This window comes from Streptopelia decaocto (genome assembly GCF_964273445.1).
Source record: "Streptopelia decaocto genome assembly, chromosome: 1".
In the NCBI taxonomy this organism is placed as follows: Eukaryota; Metazoa; Chordata; class Aves; order Columbiformes; family Columbidae; genus Streptopelia; species Streptopelia decaocto.
In genome coordinates this window covers 166,986,097-167,005,810 of record NC_138663.1, presented here as the reverse complement: position 1 = coordinate 167,005,810, position 19,714 = coordinate 166,986,097, and positions in this window count along the sequence as shown.

Below are 19,714 nucleotides of genomic sequence, written 5' to 3'. Positions count from 1 at the left end.
ATATATATGCATTTACTTGAAAGTTCAGTGAGGTGTAGGAATCACTAAAAAATGGTTTGGTTAAATAGAAATATCTTAGCAAACATGCATACATATTGGTAAATCCCTGAAATGACCTTGTGTTGATAAAACTCTTTTTTTTCTTTTTGAACTCACTTTCTCATTTCTTTTTAAATGTTAAAGTATTTTTTCTAGTTTTGTAATTATTTTGGGAGAATGAGTGAGAAACTTAAGTTACTTTAGTCTGGGAGAATAAGAATTTATTTTAAATTGTTTTCAAAACACTACAAAAGGTGTTTAAAAATAAATGAAAAAAGTTGTAAGTCAAAAGATCTACTGCTTTAAAAAATGAAGAAGAATTAACATGCAATGAAGATTTTTATGAACATTTGTCTTTTCAAATGGCTTATATTGTGAACACTAGTAAAATGAATGGAAGATGTTCAGAGTTTCCAATGGAGCATTCAGAGCTTGGGGACACGAATTCAACAACAAAGGTCATACTTAGGGCTCCATGTCCTGCTGACAGCACAAACCCTGAGAGAGTACCTGGAATCATTTCAGGCTTAAAATGGGATTTTGATAAATCTGTTTTCCAAAGACCCTCCTAAAAAGGGCAAAGCGTAAAATATTTAAGAAAACACAGAAGGGTTAATAGAGTTCTTGATGGTATAAGGCAAGTATTTCCAGCATGGGTATCTGTTTCCACTTAAAGATTTAAGTGTGTAACTACTTAAGTACATCTGAAAATGTTGGGTTGTGTGGTTTACCAAAGGCCAAAGTGAGAAGAGTTTGTAAGACAGGGTTAGTCTCTACTTCAGTTACCTGGGTGGGGTTGCCTTTTGTGCTGCTGGTCTCTCCTCCATCAGTATTTATGATGGCTCCTATGTAGAAATGCCAGCATTAGCCCAGCACAGACAGTGGGGACCATCCGCACACTTGGCTGTGCTGGGGGCACTGAGTCCAGTCACTGCCAACCTGATTTGCAGTCCTCCCTCCCACCAAAAAAAAAAAAAAAAAAGCTGCATATGTAATATGTAGAAATGAGCGTTTATATAGAAGTGCCTGTGTGGCAAGAAGAAGGTAAAAACTGGAGCAGGCTGGGGACAACTAGTAATCTTAGGAAAAGCCCCTAAGGAACTCTTCCCACTGAGGGGTCTGTTAAGTCTCTGCACCTTCTCAGGCACCTACATAAAGAAAAGGCTCTAGAAAAGTACCAAAAAATATGGTCCTTGATACATCCTGAATTTTCAGTCTAGTCCAGACTGGTCAGAGACTGTCAGCAAGAGGAATTAAAACAATAAAATATATAATGCCCACGAACATCACGTTACCATAGGACTAGCATACTAGTAGGTGCAAGTCACCCATTTTCACAGAATCATACAATCATAGGATCACAGAATACTGTCTTGAAAGGGACCTCAAGGATCATCTGGTCCAACTTTTCTTGGCAAAAGCACAGTCTAGACAAGATGGGTTAGCACCTTGTGCAGATGAATCTTTAAAGTGTCCGATGTTGGGGAATCCACCACTTGCCTGGGGAGATTATTCCAATGGCTGATTGTTCACATTGTGAAAAATTTCCCTCTTGTGTCCAACTGGAATCTTCTCAGGAGTAATTTGCACCCATTACCCCTTGTCTTTTCTATGTGACACCTTGTAAAAAGGGAGTCTCCATCTTCTTTGTAGCCACCCTTTAAATACTGGAACACGGTGGTGAGGTCACCCCTAAGCCTTCTTAAGGATGAATAAGCCCAGTTCTTTCTGTCTTTCCTCATACAGCAGCTTCTCAGCCCTTTGATCACCTTTGTGGCCCTTCTCTGAATCCTCTCCAGCCTGTCCACATCTTTTTTGTGTAGCGGGGACCAAAACTGAACACAGTATTCCAGGTGTGGCCTGTCAAAGTGCTGAGTAGAGTGGGATAATGACCTTGTCTCTGCTGGTGATGCCCTTTTTGATGCAGTCCATCATCTTGTTGGCCTTCTTTGTTGCAGCAGCACACTGGTCACTCATACTGAGCTTGTTGTGCAGCAGAACCCCCAAGTGTCTTCCCACAGACCTCCTAGGTAGCCCATATTCAAAGATAAGCAACGGAATGCATTTTCTGTAATTCCCTCCATTATTTTGCTCTTAGCTGGGGAAAACTGCTTGGTGGCATGTTTAGTGTCTGAAAGTGTGGTAGAAAATATTATTGTTTCATAGGCTGAAATCTGTCCAGAGTCCTTTTTTTTTCTTCCTTGCTACCACTTTTTGTTGACTGTCTCATGCATGCTATTTTATACCTGTATCTTCTCTGTATGATCACATTAATTACATTCCATTCTTTCCTCTTTGATATCTCATTAAAATCTTATAAATGATCATGCAGTGACCTTGAAGGACATGCATAATACATGAAAGTAAACCTGCAGTAAAATGTATTCTTTCACTCCTGACTTGCTACATCCCACATTTCTTTTTTCCTATCCCCAATGACCCCAATATGGGGAGTTACGCTAGCTGAGCCAAGGTATGCAGTGGTGTGCAAATCCACTAACTCCATTAGCTTTCCCTACTGATGACAGCTGCAATATGTTAATGGCTTATGTTTGGATGTGATGGCCCTGCTACTACTTAGGGCACTATGCTAATTACCATAATATGGTGACAACAGGTGCAAGTGTCACTTTATATCAGCATCATGTGTAAGAGAAAAATAGCTAGCAGCACCAAAAGCAACTCAAGAAAATGTAAACTTTAGTCAGCAGCCTGTGATTCTCTGAAGAACTATTCTTTAATGCTTATGATTAAAGGATTTACAGATGGATATTGTTGCTTTTTCTGCAAGTACAGTAATTTTGAACTCACAGGGATGTCTTCATAAGCTATTTAAAGTTATGTTTCAACAATGCACACTTATGTGGCAGTTCAAGTAAAATGCAGAAGACCTGTATTTATGAAGATTTCCTTACTGAATAAAAGTTTTACTAAGCCACGTTTGCTGCAGTGGATACATATTGGAACAGACATGATTTCCAGCTGAATGAAATCACTGTGCCTTGCTGGCCTCATGCTTTTAACATAGCTCTGCTCTATTGTCAGATTTGCTTATGTGTATGTATACTTGTCTTCCTCTCTCTTTGTCAGGGTCTAGTACATCCTTTTTCTTGATAGCAAGCAATTTCCCCAGACTCAGTAGTGGCCTTCCAGCAGGCTGAGCCAGCAGGATGGTTTCCTTTTTGCCCTTAACATGGCCTTACTGTCATGAGAGGAATCGAATAGAAGGCACACACCTTATTCCTTTGTTAGAAACAAAAATACCTTAGGAGACAGCTTTATATACAATAGTGAATAGATATTCTATTCTGCTAACTATTATTGGAGTAAAATGTTTTTCACAATACTGTTTTTTGCTATTGTTACAAAGATTTGTCACTAAATTATCCCACTATTGCTAAGATAAAACCCAAGAACAGAGCTACTCTTGGATCTCTAAGTAAAGTGGGTTGGTCCTGGGTAAGACTGTACTGACCACTCTCACAGCATTCAGACATAACCATTATAGGCATGTTGAAGAAGTTAGAGACTTTTTTCAAAGGCTAAAGTGTGCAAATGTAAAGCTAAACTGGAAGTTGTGTTTTGGTTTGGTTTGGTTTGGTTTCGTTAATAAACTGTAAAAACTGTATATTTGCAGAAAATTTCAATTTTACGCAGAAAGAAAAAAGAAACCTGGTTCATCTCCAAGCTGAAGACCAGCACACTTTTAGCCCAGCTTAGAGAATTTCTGTTTGTATGTTCTGCTTTATGGAACCAATATTCAGTTCCTTTATGATTCCCACTCTTTCACATACCTGAGGTTTACAAGGTGAACTCCTCTCAAAATACCCTATCCCTCTGCTTTACCCCTTCCACAAAAGAAGCTGAGCACATAAGGGGAACAGAAATTTGTCCAGGGATCCCAGTGGATTGAATTAAAAAGAATCAACTACAGACCTTGTGAGGTCACCTTTTCAGTAAAAATCAAAAAATTGTCAGCCTAAATATTGTTTATTTTATCAACAGAACAGCATTCTCCATTTTGCCTAGCCTTCCTAGGAGGTTTTTTCCTATTGGTTTGGGTTGTTTTGTTTGTTGTTGTTTTTTAAGTACCAGCGAAGGTTTCTGGACATGCAAATCTGCAGTCTTATATCTTATCTGAGAGGTGTGTTTCCTCATGCCTAGAATATAGTAACACCATGTCATAGTAAAGTTTGTAATAATGAACAAAAATGTTGCTGGGTAAAAAAAAAGGAAAAGGTCAATGATGAGCCTCAGTTCTGAAGCGAAAATGGGGGTGAGATTGCTTGAAAACTTGCCCCTTATGGATACTCCGTGCTCTTTACTGATTTTAAGATTGTGGCAGGAACAGTTATGATGACTAACTTTGATTTCTCGCATAACCACACCCACAGAATACATGAGTAATTTTAATGAATCCAGATGATCAATTCACTGTATTTCAGTTGAAATGTTTTTGTGTCATTATTTTTTTTCAGTACTACTAGATAAGTAAAGATTAGACACAGATTAATAAAGAGTAACTAATTACTTACATTTCCAAAAGTAGTCCTTAAGGATGGAGAAATAAATGAAAAAGCAATAGATTTATCACTTGCCTTTATATACAGCAACATTTCACTGACATTACAATTTTTTTTGTTGGGCATGAAGAAGTTCTACTATATGTAACTGAATTTTGGCCTATACTATTATATGAATTCCCAGAGCTCTATAAACAGGGAGGATCAGAATTCAGTTCACCTCTCTGCATTAATTCTAGCCTGCGTCACACAGAGCTGTAAGCGCTGTTTTATCCAACTTGCTCTCACGTTCTCTTTCACTGACTGCGCCACAGTCTTTGACTTGATAGTTTGACGCTGACTGCATATTGGAGTACTTTTGATTGAATTATTCCTGCTTGTTGTCCCAGTCTCTCAGTTGGGAATGCAGATGTAAGCTTGTTATCTTATACTAGAAAGTCTTATTTTTTGCCTGTATATATGTGGCATGAGAGGTATATGTATTAAGATGTAATCTTCCTATACAGAATAAAGATCAGTGCTTCAGGGAAACCCAAATACGTTCTACAGATAACAATATCCTAGTACAGGAAATTATAAGGAAGTTTCAGAGGAAAACTAAGGAACTTCTATTTCAAGTGCAATTTTCACCTACATCTGAATTGCCAGGCTATTAAGGGATTCATACTCCTAATATACATATCTGCAGCTAAAATAAAATATGACCGAGACAAAAAAAATTGAAGCTGAAAAGTGAATATGTAAAGGAAGGACTGCCTCCTGCAAAACAGCTTGCCAGACACCCATGCTGTCCATAAGTCTGATCACTACCAACAGGTGTATACATTTACTAGGTAATAATTACAGTATATATTTCTGCACTTTCTGGTTTGTTACCTTTGCAACCACAGAGCTGTGGTGCCACATTGTTCCTGGTGACACGGAACACCATTAAGGGAACTTCCTTCATAATGTGCCATTAGTCAGTGATACCATTGCTAGCAAAAGGACTTTTTGGGCAAGAAAGATCTTCTGACACTGTATTCAAAGCATTATTTTTCATATCTGCTATTTCATGCAATTATTATCAAGAATGTGATTCAAAAATATAATATAAATAATGCAAAGCCTTGATTCTTACATAACGATGAAGGTGTGTGGTCAAATTCTGTGCTCTTAGAAGTACATTTTTAAAGCATAAACTTCTATCAAAAAGCTAAAGGAGCTGCAGACCCTCCCCAGAAGCAAGACCTGCTCCCTCACCATGTAAAGCTGTGGTGGCCACACTGCTACGAAGCTCCCTTCCCATATTTCTCCATGCAGCCATTTATAGGCATTATAGCCAATCCTGAAGGCCAACCTTCACTTGGTTTAATCCACAAGCAGCAACTCAGAAATCAATGACAAGCTTATCCAAACCAAACAAGACCCAGAAACAGATCTTAGGACAACTCTTCCCTGTACTCTATTTGTGAAAGACTGTAAAAGTAGAAGGAATGTACTATTTCCTGACAAATCACATTAATTCCTTTATGCCTTATAATCTCAACTACCACTTTTTAGTGGCCATTTCATTTGCTGCCTGCTGCAAACATGCCATCTGTGAGGAAGCCTTTTATTTATTCTTGAAATATTTTGTTTAATCTGCTAGACAATATCTCTTCTTGATCTTCTAATTATATTTTAACTTCTGCAATTTTTTAAAATTGTAAATAACAATCTCCCCCCTTCCCAAAGCAGACATTTAAAAATGTTGTTATTGTCACACTGGTTAAGCATATTGTCTCAGTTACATTGCCCCTGTTGAGACTTAGGCTGAATGAATTGTAACTGCAGCATGTCCAACTGTTTCTTAAATAATTCCCATTTTTTCTGCACCAGATTTCCCACACAGTCATAAGTTCTTGCATCGTTTCCATCAAGATCATTCAGCTGTTTATGTTACCACAAGCTATTCCTTCCACTTGAAGTGAAGGTGCAAGTAATTCATATTGTGGCATATAATGAAAAGCTGTTTATCTTCCAGAAAAACATCCCTAATTTATATGGTTATATCCATCAAAATACCTTACAATATTTTCATTTTTACAAAACTTCCACTGAGCCAAAACTAATTGTGTTGCTTCATCTTCTTTTCTATATTGTGAATTTGTGATCCCTAGATCAGGTCTGCTCTATTTATGAAGATGGGCTAATTTCCTAGCTCTGGGTGCCAAGAGCCTCTGATCATGGAGTTCAGTCAATAAACTGACTTCAGTAAGTAAGCAATTATGCATTGCCTCTGGAAACATGCTTCCCACCTTACAGGTTTTGCATACTTGTTATCCCAGTAAGTATCTGTGAAATTAAAATCCTCCATGATCAAAGTTTCAGGTTTTTTTGTAAGTATCTCTTAGCTGTAAACATGTTGTTTGTTGCAGTTATTCTAAAACACAATTTACAAGGTAAAGTGTCTACAGTCACCACTGTAACTTGTTTCTTTTAATCAAGCAGCTGTGTACCAGAAAAGTGAAACACTATTTTGCATATACATGGTTAAAATATACAAGCCATAAACAATAACGTTTCCTCTGAGTTCATCCTTTATTAAATATAACAAAATCAAAATGACACAAATTGTGCTCTAACCTATGAACAGCCAAGAAAGACCAAGCACATCTCCCTCATGTCATTTACTTGAACACCAACAAAATTAGCATCTCCAAAGCCTTTTAATTAGGAATAGAATAAATACTGCATAAGGATTTTAGAGTAGCAAAACTAATTTGTAGTAATGTAATTGAATATCCAACTTTAATACAAAAAAAAAAGTAGTCACTGAACTAAATATATATGTATTCTAAGATGATATTTGAAAAAAGAGATTGTAACTTTTGCATCTCTGCCTGTGTTTCAGTAGGGTACTTTAATCTCTCAAATACCTACACATTAATCCAAAAAGTATAACTTTTTGTTGAAGCATTTCTTGTTTTTTTTTTTTTCTTTCTTTTACCTTGAACACAAAATTAGGACACTGAAATTGCAGAAAGTTATTTATAGTGAAGAAATACATACCAGAATATTTGAAATTTCTACCTGCATAAGTGTTAGCGGGTCCCTCATTTTAAATGTTTGTCATCTACTGAATGCCACACTGAGGCTTCAGGAAGATACAAAGTAGGCCTAGATGTTAATTGAATAGACAGGTAAAGTGATTATTTGCATTTTTCTCTAATCTTTCTTCTCCCACACCTTCCTTGCTACTTTCTTACTTGATTGCTGTGGAAAACACCATCATCCTACTTACTGTTCAAGCCCACAAACAAGTCTTCAACTTGGATCTCTGCCTGGGTACTGTCATCTAAACTAGTACAATTGAGATTTTATTTTTAAGCAGCAGAAGATAAGGCCTTTCCTGCCCACTTAAACAATGAAATCTTTTGTCACTTCATATCTAAATTATTCCCATTTTTTAAATCTCTGTCCTTGACAAATGTAACATTTCTCCGCTCACATACTAGTTGCAGACAGCATACTTATCTTGCATTTTGACCGCAAATGACTTATTCCATAGGATCATTTTGCCAGTCCAATCAACTTTAGAGCTTCTTCTTTTCACCAAGAAGATCCCTCACAGGGAATACCAGATGTTGAGGTGAATTCTCAGGCTAACACCTTCACAAGTTTTCCCTGTTGCTGCTTAGAAGGTCCCCCACTCCTGCAAAAGCGAATCTCCAATCTCCTAAAGTTTTCTCTGGCAACAAATCTCTCTTATGCGATTATTAGATCACCAGGCTTCACTTGCCTTCTTTTTTCTCCACATACCTTCTATATACCCTGTGCATCTCCACCACTGTGCCTTGTCTTGTGCTCTGACTGTCGGCTGTTTGGAGCAAGGATCATGCTTTTGTTTATGTTGGCCCAGCTGTTTCTAGCCACTGTTGGCCACTGTTATGTTATGTTGGCCACTGTTTCTAGCTTCATCTGAGATGCTCTAATGCATCTCAGACTTCCAGAGCAGGCTGGCAGATACTGCACAGGACCTATGGAAAACCCATGCCCCTGGACACAGCAGCTAGGTGCAGGGCACTCTAGAAGGTCTTGTGGAGAAGTGTACATTCATTTTTAGGCAACTCTTTTGAACCCCCAGTGAGTATAACAGTAGGTGAAACACCTGGATGACATATACACAGCTACATTTAATTGTTTTCTGTTTTCAGTGACTTGTGAGCTGAATCTCAAGTTGGCTTAAGCGTATGTTGCTCTATCCTCTTCCCATTCTGTTTTGCTGAAAAAAGCAGTTGGAGATACCAGTTCATCTTTACTACTGATCAAAACCCAGCAGACTTTCCTCTGATTCAGTTTCACTGTGAATTTAAACAACTGTTTTGCTGTAAGTACTTCTGTTGCCTATGCAACAGCCATTCTTTCCATGGGGGAAGTCCCCAAAGGCAGCAGTTTATCAATCTTCTACTGACCTCCTGGAGAAGGATCTGTGGCAGGTGACTGGTATGAGGGAAAGTCTGCCAGTCGCTCTGCCCCATTTCCTCCTTTGCTCCTGGTAGAAGATAGCTTTTTCAGACAACACGCCTTGCAGTTCACAAAGCTGTGTCATCACTACCACTGAAATGATCAAAAAGACTTTGCACTTCTGTCACTGCAGTTATTTTCAGGAAAATTGGAAACAAAGACAAAAGGAGATGAAAGCTTCTGTGAAAGTATCTTTGAAAAGCATTTATCTTAAGTAAAACTGTCCATTTTTCTTGCCAAAGGAAAAAAGTGCAATCCCTTTAAAGGCAGAACCTTTGAACCACTGTCTCTGAAGAGCATTCAGGTAAAGCTGTTGAAGTTTCCATGCAATAAGAGAAGGCACTCAAACGAGGGTTGCTTTTGCCATCCTAGAAACCTCCCTTTGTGTCTGTGGCTGAGTAGTCTTCCTTGTATCAGTTTCCCTGTTTGATATCTTATACATGACTTAGTTTGTTAAGACTTCTTTGTTGGACTTTTCTTCACTGCAAACTGAGCAACTAGAGGTGATGACACCAAAATAGGTAGATTTGCAAATGGAGGAGATCAAGAGGGAAAGGAAAATAGTCTGAAGAGTTTAGCCAAATAAGGAGTGAAAGGAACTAGAGACATTGTGCTACTAGTAAGAAGGAGAGCTAAACAGAATTGATAAGGAATGGGATGTAACCAACAATCAGTAATTACTGAATCAAAGTAAATGTCCATTCTGCTCTTAAGGAAATAAAGTGCTATAAATGTCAGGGGAAATCAAGATGAGAAGTCAAAATCCCTAATGAAGTTTCAGTGTAAGGGCTACCTCCAGAAAATGGAAAATCTTTGAGACTTATTTCTGGAAGTAGCCTGGTAGCTAGCGAGATTTCCAGGGAGCTGTTCCTTTCTCCACAAAACAAAAGCAGGGGGAGGGGACAAAGGAGACTATTTCATCTTCCTCTGGATTCTGTGACCTCTGGAGAGCCAACAAACATTCTCCCAGCATCTGCTGGTCAGTTGTGCACCATGGTAAGTTCAAAATCCCTTTGGCCCATTCACAGTTCTCTAGGTGCCACACTCAAAGAATGCATATGCTGCATTGTGTAGCTAGTTGCTATCCTGAAGCAACCAGCAGAGATACTATTAAGCAGCAGTGATTAATCTCTTCACAGCAAGATTCCCCACAGTGAGAGCTAAGCTAGAGGCTGAAGAAATATGGAGGGTATTTTTTTTCCACATCACTTTGCTGTGCAGCACAATAAGGTTTCTTTTTAGGTCTTTCAGTTCCCATTAAGCACGTTCCTTAGAACTTAAAAAATCTTGAATAAATCAAGTTTGTTTTGTGAATATTTTAACCTTCCATCAACCTTCAAGTCTTTATTTCTTCCTTTCTCTTAAGCTCAGGTAAGATTTGAGAGAAAAATTATTGGGAATATATCATTTGAACCTTCTTTTTCAAGTCCATCCTCTTCTCTGATTTAACATAAAAGGATCTTAGTAAAATTAGTTTAGTGTCTTGACCCTTGTATGCAATACTTACCTTATACACCCTATCTTATGTGGAAACAGCGATGCAATAACAGCCTTCATGTACTGTATAATACTGATTCTTTCAAGGAAATTATCTTATTCAGGGAGCTGTGTATTTCATCTCTGTATTAGTTTTAGTGAAGACACCTACTGTATCCTGACTGGTTTCATTTTTTGTCTCTCAGATTGACAATAGCAATTTTTTTCATGTACCAAGGAAGTTCATTTAGCTGTTCTGAAACACATTTTAAGATTCTACTCCATATTCTGTTCCCATTGAGTTATTGAAAATATGAATTAAAACCACTGAAATCAAAAGATGTTTACGAGTATAAAACTGACATGAATCAGCTCAGGAACAAATTCTTGTCTGTAAACTCAAATCAAGTGTTTGGTTCAGATGTAATGCTTAGCCAGAAGTAATATTTAAACTACATCAAGATTAAGGAACTTATTCTGACATCTTTATACTCATGTTGAGAATTTCTGTCTTTTTCATTGATTCCAGGCTGAATACATAACCGGAGAGAATCAGTGCACTGAACACACTATCTTTTAAATTCCGTTTTCTTGTAACTCTTTCTTTGCTCCAGTGTCACAGCCCAAAGACATTAGTGTAGAGCCCAGGTCAGAATTCGATTCACTGCCTCCAATAATAAAATGGAACAAAACAAAAAACAGCTCCTAGAAAATTAAATAGCTAGAGGCTACATCCGAGACTGTGTGCACACATTGTAATCAGCTAGGGCTGCTTTGGAGTATCTGAGACAAAAACTTGGTCTGTAAGTTAATGCCATCGGTGGTATAATACAAAAGTGAACTTATTTCATCTTTGAGCTTTTTATCACATACATGTGTCAGTTACAAACTTCACAATGACAATCACTTCCCCTTTTAAAAAACATCTTCTGAAATCATATTGCTCAGAGTCTTTGAAATGTAGCATCTGTATTTGCAGTCACACAGTAAACACAGACACGTACCATGAATTTGTGTGACTTGGTTGCTTTCCTGGTGGAACCACGGATAAAGCAGTGCACTAGGAGGGCCTATACAACCTCTTTGTAATGTGGGTGTAAGGTCCTACAACAGTTGTCTCTACACTTGCATGATGCATGCCTACTCTTGCAGCTACTGTGAGCTTCATCACCAAGAAGAGACAGTATAGCTCTGTGATCCAAGAACCATGGCACATCGCAGCAAAATTGAGCCCTGGTCCTTCTTTCTGTGCATCACGCCAATCAGTAAGGTAGACACATGCTTTCTGTCCTCTTTCATATGGTGATGAAGGGCAGTCGAAGGACTCCTCTGTGCTGCTTCTGAGTCTGGAAATGACAAAAAAAAAAAAGCCTAAAAAACATCTTTGGAAGGAATGAGACAAGTTTGAAGTAAAAGGGTTGATTTGACAAGTACAAATATGATAGCTGAAACTATCACACTGCTTTGGCACTAAAAAAGCAGGGGAGAAATATGAGAAGAAAGATCAACTACTGCATCTCAGCAGTTTACCTGAGGCTGAGACGACCTCCCTTCTAATTCAACCTAGTTTGTACAACCTTACTTAGCTCACATGAGGACAATATCAGATTTCAAATTACATAACATTTACAGGATTTTTTTTAAAGTATTGAATGAATAGAGCACCCCTTCATCATCCTTAGACTGCAACTGAATAGTTTCTGTTCCTTACCTCAGCAGCTCTTTTCTGCAACTGGTCACTTGAACTGTCTGCAGTTATCTTCAGCCCTGTGACCCTCTGCTATATTTTCAGGATAGACCAAGCAGTCCCTTTCTCACCAAGTCTAGAACAAGTCTTTAAAAATGACTTAATTGTAACAGATAAAAAAAATAAACCTGCATACCATTGCTCAGCACATGACTGTAAGCATTTAAGACTAAGGTGACAGTTCCCAATATGAAGACATAAAAACATAAACACATTAAAATACATAAAAATACACTAAAATACATTAAAACTATGGTTTTAAATAGAACCAACACGTAAACTTTCTCCCAAAGTACATTACAAGCTTGATAAATGCTGAGAGGTGTTACTGTTTTACTGAGGGATATACGTGAAGCTTGAAAAATATTGGAGTATCATCATTTCTCCCAGAGTTGGAAATACTGAATTTACATTGCATTGTAATCCATTCATTGATTTATAGACCTCCAGTTCTCCAGGGAGCATCACAGATTCAGATTATCTCCCTGAGTGCTGGATTTTGCATTTGAATCTCTGATTTAGCTGAAAGATGTATTAAGAAACCTCATGTAGCCAGACAGTTCCCTATTGACTACACATCTGAGGAGGCTCGGGAGTGCGTTATTCCAGCAAGGATATAGAATAAATTACACTCAGTAATTTGCCTCTAGATCAGCCTTTCTCCACACGCTGGAATAATGCATTCATCTGGACAAGCAGGCCCCATTTCATAGTGTTTTATGTAGAGTATATATCTTGCAAGAGAGCAGAACAGATCAAATATTTGGCATAGAGAATTCCTTCACAATCCCTCAAGAAAACAGTACTTATTTTAATTTGTGGAGGCTTGCACTGTTGACCAGAAAATTCAGTTCTTATGTATCTGCATTGCATTCATACTTGGATTAACCATTACTTTGAACAAACTTTTCAAAGGACTTTGACTTTAAGGACAAACCCCATGTTACCCCAAATGAGAATGGTATTCAGATTTCAAGAGGTAATCTTTAATGGATAAACCACAAAGACTGCAACAGTTTGGTTTAGGTAGATGTGAACTGACATCTATGGGTAAATGTCTGAATGCTAAAATATATTCTTCACTTACCCCTTATATTCCTCCTTCACAGCAAGATTTTTTTCCTTTTATCTCAGTGATTTGCTGCCTGAATGATAGGTCTGGGTTTCCCCAGTTTAGTAATGGGCCCATAGTAGAGACAGCAATTGTCCCAGCTATCTCTTGCCGGCTATTTAAAGTGTTCCTTAAAACTTCCTGTGTTTAAGAACTAAAAGGCTCCAGCACTACAGAACGTATGTTAGATCCTGCAAATTTAAAAATCCTGCAGAACTTTCAGTCAGTCTCAAAAAAACAGTTACTTGATGGCCCAACAGAGAGGTTGCAGAGCTATAACAAGCAACTTCTGATTTCAAAGTATATGGGATATTTGTCTTCACCTAAAAAGAACTCCACTAAAGGGAACGTACTGCTGGGGAAGAAAAAAACATAAGTAGTTTGTCTTTCAAGAAAAGTGAAATGAGGAGGCCTCCAGGACCTTTCACAAACTGCAGCCTTCAGTCTGGAGATTCGCAGTTCTTATTTTGACAAAAGTTAGTCACCTCTTGTTGATATGAATAGACCTTAATAGAAAGAGACATTCTGATTTCTACGGACAAATGAAGTAATCATGTGTCCAAGCAGCCTGTCAGATGATGAGAAAATTAGTTCAGTTAAAGCTCATCCTTCTGCTGAAAACTTGTTCAGCCTCTGAAGTTTCACCCTTCAGCAATGCTGAATTGCTTGCCTGTGTTTTCAGGTTGTCTCCATGCAATGTCAAAATACTGCAAACAATGCTGTTCGTACAGCATTTCTGGCAGCACCCAATCCACAAAACGCTTGAAATGTGGTGCAAAATCTTGTACACTTGGCATGAGAATAGCTGCCCTCTCTCAGGCCTTCTCTAACCATATGTTCACATCACTCCTGCTGACATTGGTGGGAATTACAATGAACCCAGAGGAAAAGCCTACTGAAAACAAGTGTTGTTGTATAGGTTATAATATATGCTTCAGTCAGAAAAAGAGGAACTTAGCTTTTTACTCCATGTAGGTCATGGGAAACTGGATAGAAGGGGAGTAAGAGAAATCTCTTACCTGGCTGAAATCTTGATCTTGGGAATGAACAAACTTTTGCCATAGGTGATCTGGAAACTTTTCTGCAAAGTGTTGAATTTAGACCCAAATTCATTAGGCCTTAGGAATCTCCTGAAAAACTTACATAAAACATATCTTCTGTTCCCTTTGTATTCCCTGGGGAGAGAGGTAACTCCAGAAAATGAGCTCAGACTATTTAGATTCTAAAAGAAATGTAGTAGTCTTCTCTTTTACAATAATTTGCAAAACAGGAACGTTCACAATCTCCAGAGCATTTGTTCATATTGTCTGGAGATTATATTTCATTCTTACATTTGTTGTGTACTTGGGAACACTACCTTAACAAGTAAGAAAACTAGAAATTTTGGAAGATTAAAACTCTACAAATAGAAATTGCTGTGGTAGATTTAAATCAGTTAATCAATGCACATAAATGGCCTCTATATGTGGATGCTGTGTTTACAAAATAGCTGTTAGGAGATTTAATCAGTTTTGTTAGGTACCTTTGGAATATTTTATGACTTAAACTTAGGTGTATAGAATCTCTTTGATTTATCAGAACCTTCACGTGTTACTCTTACCTACTTATATATGCATGAATACACTTCAACCCTTACACATAATATCTTATACTTTATATATACATCAGTTAGGTTAGATAAAATTCTTTCTCTCTAGTATTTGGAGCTGAAAATAATAAGTGAAATAAGGATTTTCTTTTTGGTTCTATCACCGAAAACAATTTATTTAGTTATTCTACAATTTTATTCTCCCATCTGTTAAAAAGAATCATATAACAATATAAAGCACAATATAAAAGTAACTTTACATTGTTTTTTACTGCAAAGAAAGCAGTATGAAATATAGAAAAAGTGCAGGTTTTTTTCACCAGTACAGTTCATTTCTACTCAGCCTGAGCAATTTCTTTTTCCATATTTTATGGAACATAAATGTACAATATGTATTTATATTGCTAATAAATATCAGATGATTTGAAGTACTAGTACGGAAATTTTATTAGACTGTTAATAAAATTAGTTTGCAACTAATGACTGAGAAGTCATGTTTCCACTCCCTGTGTGGATGAAACTTCATTAAATTGTTGTAGACTTTTTTCTGAAAATTTTTCCTTATAGCCATTTGTCCCAAGATCAATCAGGATCAACTGAAACATTTAGGTAACAGGTGAACAATTTTGGGAACTTGTTCTTTTCCATACGATTTAAAATGGGGGTCTGGACAGGGCATTAACAGATTAAAACAGAAGGAAACACTACAATCATTAGATAATAGAGGGCATATGAATTTGTCTGACCATTTCTTTTTGAAACCTGGAAAATACTGATATTTCTACTTGAAGATTCCTCCCTAATAGAAAATTTGCCATATGTCATAATAAATTATAATGATTTCTCACTTTTAGTATTAAAAATGTACATCGTACTTTGGATCTGAATTTGACTGGCTTCAGGTTCTTTTAACTTTCTCTTTAACCAGCCGGAAAGACAGATCTCCCTGAGTTGTCCACTACTTGTAAGGTGAATTTCTAGTCTGTCAGTGTACACAGAGCCTTTTTCTGTGTATGGTTTCGAAGACATTTTCTGGCAGAGAAAAAGAGGATTCAGCTCACATATTTGGAAAGGTGTGCTCGTTACAGCTTGTCTTTGGCCCTTTTTTCATCTCTGTCCAGATATTGTGCTGCTTTCTTCTGACTCCTCAACCTTCTTCTTGTTGCTCAGTGAGCCGTAGTCATGTCATCTGGCTATCACAGTTGTAATCCAACACTTCTTTCCAATCCTATTCTCTTTCAGTAGGTAATTCTAGCTCCCCAATCTTAATTACTCAGACAGTCTTTTCTTCGCACTCTATTATGTTTTTAGCAAATCCACTTTGGATTAAATCTTCTCTCCTGAGCTTCTTGCTCCAGTCCCATTGTCTGGGTAAATTGTCTATTTTAACCCCAACTCTTTGTGAGGTCTATGCAGTCCCCTCTCAGTCTTTGCACATTTTCATAATTTCCTGATTACAGTGTCCTTATCTCGCTAACACCATCATCTGTCAGTTCACCCCTTAGTTAAGTGGGTTTCAATTACCCGAACTCTGCCCATCTCCTCTCCCTGGTGGAGCTGCACAGAATTCATGTTCTAAAGCCATGGCAATGTAGGAGCTTATAAAGGAATGGGCCATCAATTTTTATTTTATAACAGACATGTATATTAGTGATTGTTTGCTTACCCTAACCACTTCACTTGCAGAAAGAACTGAATAGTTTTATCTGAGGAGTACCTAAGAATTTTAGCCTGAAGATGACATCTAGAATTTAAGATTTCAGGCCACTATTAGAATTTAATGAATGTATAAGGAACTGAAAATAGTTCATTGTAACAGACAGTAATCAGCACATAGCATATAAGCACAAGACACTGAAGCAAATTATGTATCCACCCAATCAGAAACCCATATTCTTTAAAGAGCCGTATGATTCAACACAGGCTTACCAAAACTGTTGGCAATGTTTAAATTCATCATCAAGTACACATATCTTGTTTGAGTCTCCAAGAATTGAGTGTAACTACTAGTGGAAGTTTAAAGCTTGACTTCCATTAAGCTTCCTGGGTAAAGTAATTGAGATGACTGAGATTCATAACATGTGTAGGATGAGATTCTTTCCCTCTAACTTGAACCACTAAAACAGATGGCTAGTGTAAGCCAATATCATAATGTCCATCAGCGATCAGCAGAGAGAAACCGCATCTAGTAATTTATCCTGTTTACCTAAGATACTACCTAAGGAAAGATCAGGTCACCCTCTAGCAAACTCTATATTCAATTCACTGCCTATAGATGTAGCCCACACAAGACTTAATGTCTACGTTATGAAAGCTAATAAAGTGAGATGAATCATACTCTGAGAATATATGATAGATTTATGTCTATTCTTTATTGAAAGAGACTTTTTATAACACTGAACTATCTCATTGAGTTGTGACAATTGTTAATAGTTTTAAATCATATATTCCTAGCCAATTTCTGTATTCAAATATATGTTATGCTGATGCTATAATTTAACAAACGTATTTCATTTGCAAATGTTCTCTGTCTAGGTACACAGTTTCTCCCACTAAGGGATTCATATCTGCTAGATATTCAGCAGCAAAACTGCTGGGACTGCAGAACTGGCATTTAGCTGGAAGAAATGAAATGTTGAGTATGCAAATGGATCATGGGTGCTCATTTGTTCTGAGCCTTCCAGGAAGCATGTCTATATTCAATACTGTACATACTTAAAGATGACCCAGAATATAATATTTGTGCATTTACTCATCTATGCAAGTTGAAATGTCACCAAAAGGTCAGAGAATACAAACTAGACAGAGGAATAGTAGCAGATTATGAAAATTACAAAACTAATGGAAAATGCTCTATCTTCACAATTCAGGGGCTTCCTTTATGACACCAGCCTGTGAGTATGAAAAATGCATAAATTTGTTTGCAATGGTTAGCCATGTGAGATGAGTCTGGTAAAGGTGGCAGAGTCTTTAAAGGTCTGGAAGGAACTAGACTGGTGGAAGTGTAGGGTCAGTTGTCCTCCCTCTCTTTAAATGTTTGCAGATTTGCAGTCTGGCTCCTTGAAAGCAAGTATCTAGGGAAGAAAAAGCACTGTTAAGTCCTACACCAGTATTAATTTAAAAATAGCTATACAACATTTCAGGTATTCATCTCTCTCTCCTTTAATTTTAGTTGTTAATTATCAATTATACCAATGACATGGGTATGAACACAAACTCATGTTTTAAAATATGTAGCATCAAATGTTTCTGTTTACAGATAGACAACATTCAAACAAAAAGTGTGTTTTATTTGCTTTTGAAAATGCTAAAATGCAGCGTGCAGAGTTCTGCTGTAATCACGACAAAGACTGCTGTATTTTTACATTACAGCACAGATCAGCAGGCACAGTCAAGAATGGGGTCTTGTGAGACCAGAAAATTGAATTTATTTCAATATTTTTGAGGTAACTGATACTTTTCTAGGCCCTGTTATTTTGTCTATCTCATTTTCATTTTGATGTGCACAGACCAATCCTAAAATCAAGAGGATTGTTCAGCTGATGCTAATGTTTCAGGGAAGGAAGCTGGATGTCAGTAGCAAAATAAAAAGGGCAGTAGGTATGGAATCACTGTGGCTGCTGAAGAGTCTCTCCTCAGAGGTAACCATTGAAAATTGTGTGAATGCACCACAGTTGGCCTCACTGATTGGAGTGAATGAAAATTATTAAAACTACTTCTGCCCAGACTCCTCTTGATACCTGTATGTAATTCACCACGGAATAAAGTTTCTAATTTGTTCTTTATTCAAAAACAGTTCATTTCAAAGAGATAAGCACTTCAGACTTTAGAAGGTTTATGTAAACTAGCTGTTTATTCATTTAAATACCTAGATTTTTGAACAGGTGATTCTGGATCAGACAGGAAAACATTTGTCTGTTCTGCTCATCTAAGCACCAAAGTATAATGCAATGCTCAGCAAATATCACGATTTTCAAAATGTAGACTACAAAGTTACTGAAAATGTCTTATTGAAGAGGCAGCATATTCCTACTTTGCTGGAGATGTATCTCCATGCAACAGTAGAGTGTCAACCACTGGCTACTGTGTATGCTAAGGACAGATGTGTCACAAAGATAGAATCAATCTCTCATCTTAAGAGAGAAAGTATTTTCCTTAGGTCCTAGCTGAGAGACTTTGCCAGGCTGATTAGCATAATGGATACCTGTGGATAAAGAAGAATACTTTCATTCTCTACTATGATCACACCAGCACTTACTGTGATGCAGACACAAATGATGAATAAAAAGGTCCTTTTTCTCAAGAGAAATATGTTGACATTGTGCATTTCAGAAAATAGTTTACAAAGTGGGGTGTGAACAGCTGTAAAACATTTAAAAGTACATAGGAATGCAAATGTTTACATTTTAACCTATTATTCCTTTTGAAGCAGAAGTGAGGACAGAAGTAAATGGAGAGTCATGATCATTCCACTTTCCCACAGGTGAATTTCATCTGCTGAGGACACACACTGAGATCTGCGAGGAAAGATGCTGTTTATCTTTTCTTAGGAACGAACAGAGCAATGGATTCAGGATTATTACTGGTATTTTTGGACAGACATTTCCATCAGTCATGTTTTGGAAGAATATCCTACCAACAAATCCAAATACTTGGCTTTTTGAAAACTATTACTTCCTGTAAATACAGTATTGTAAAAAGCATACTTTTGGAAGACATAATATCAATATTTTCTCTCAATA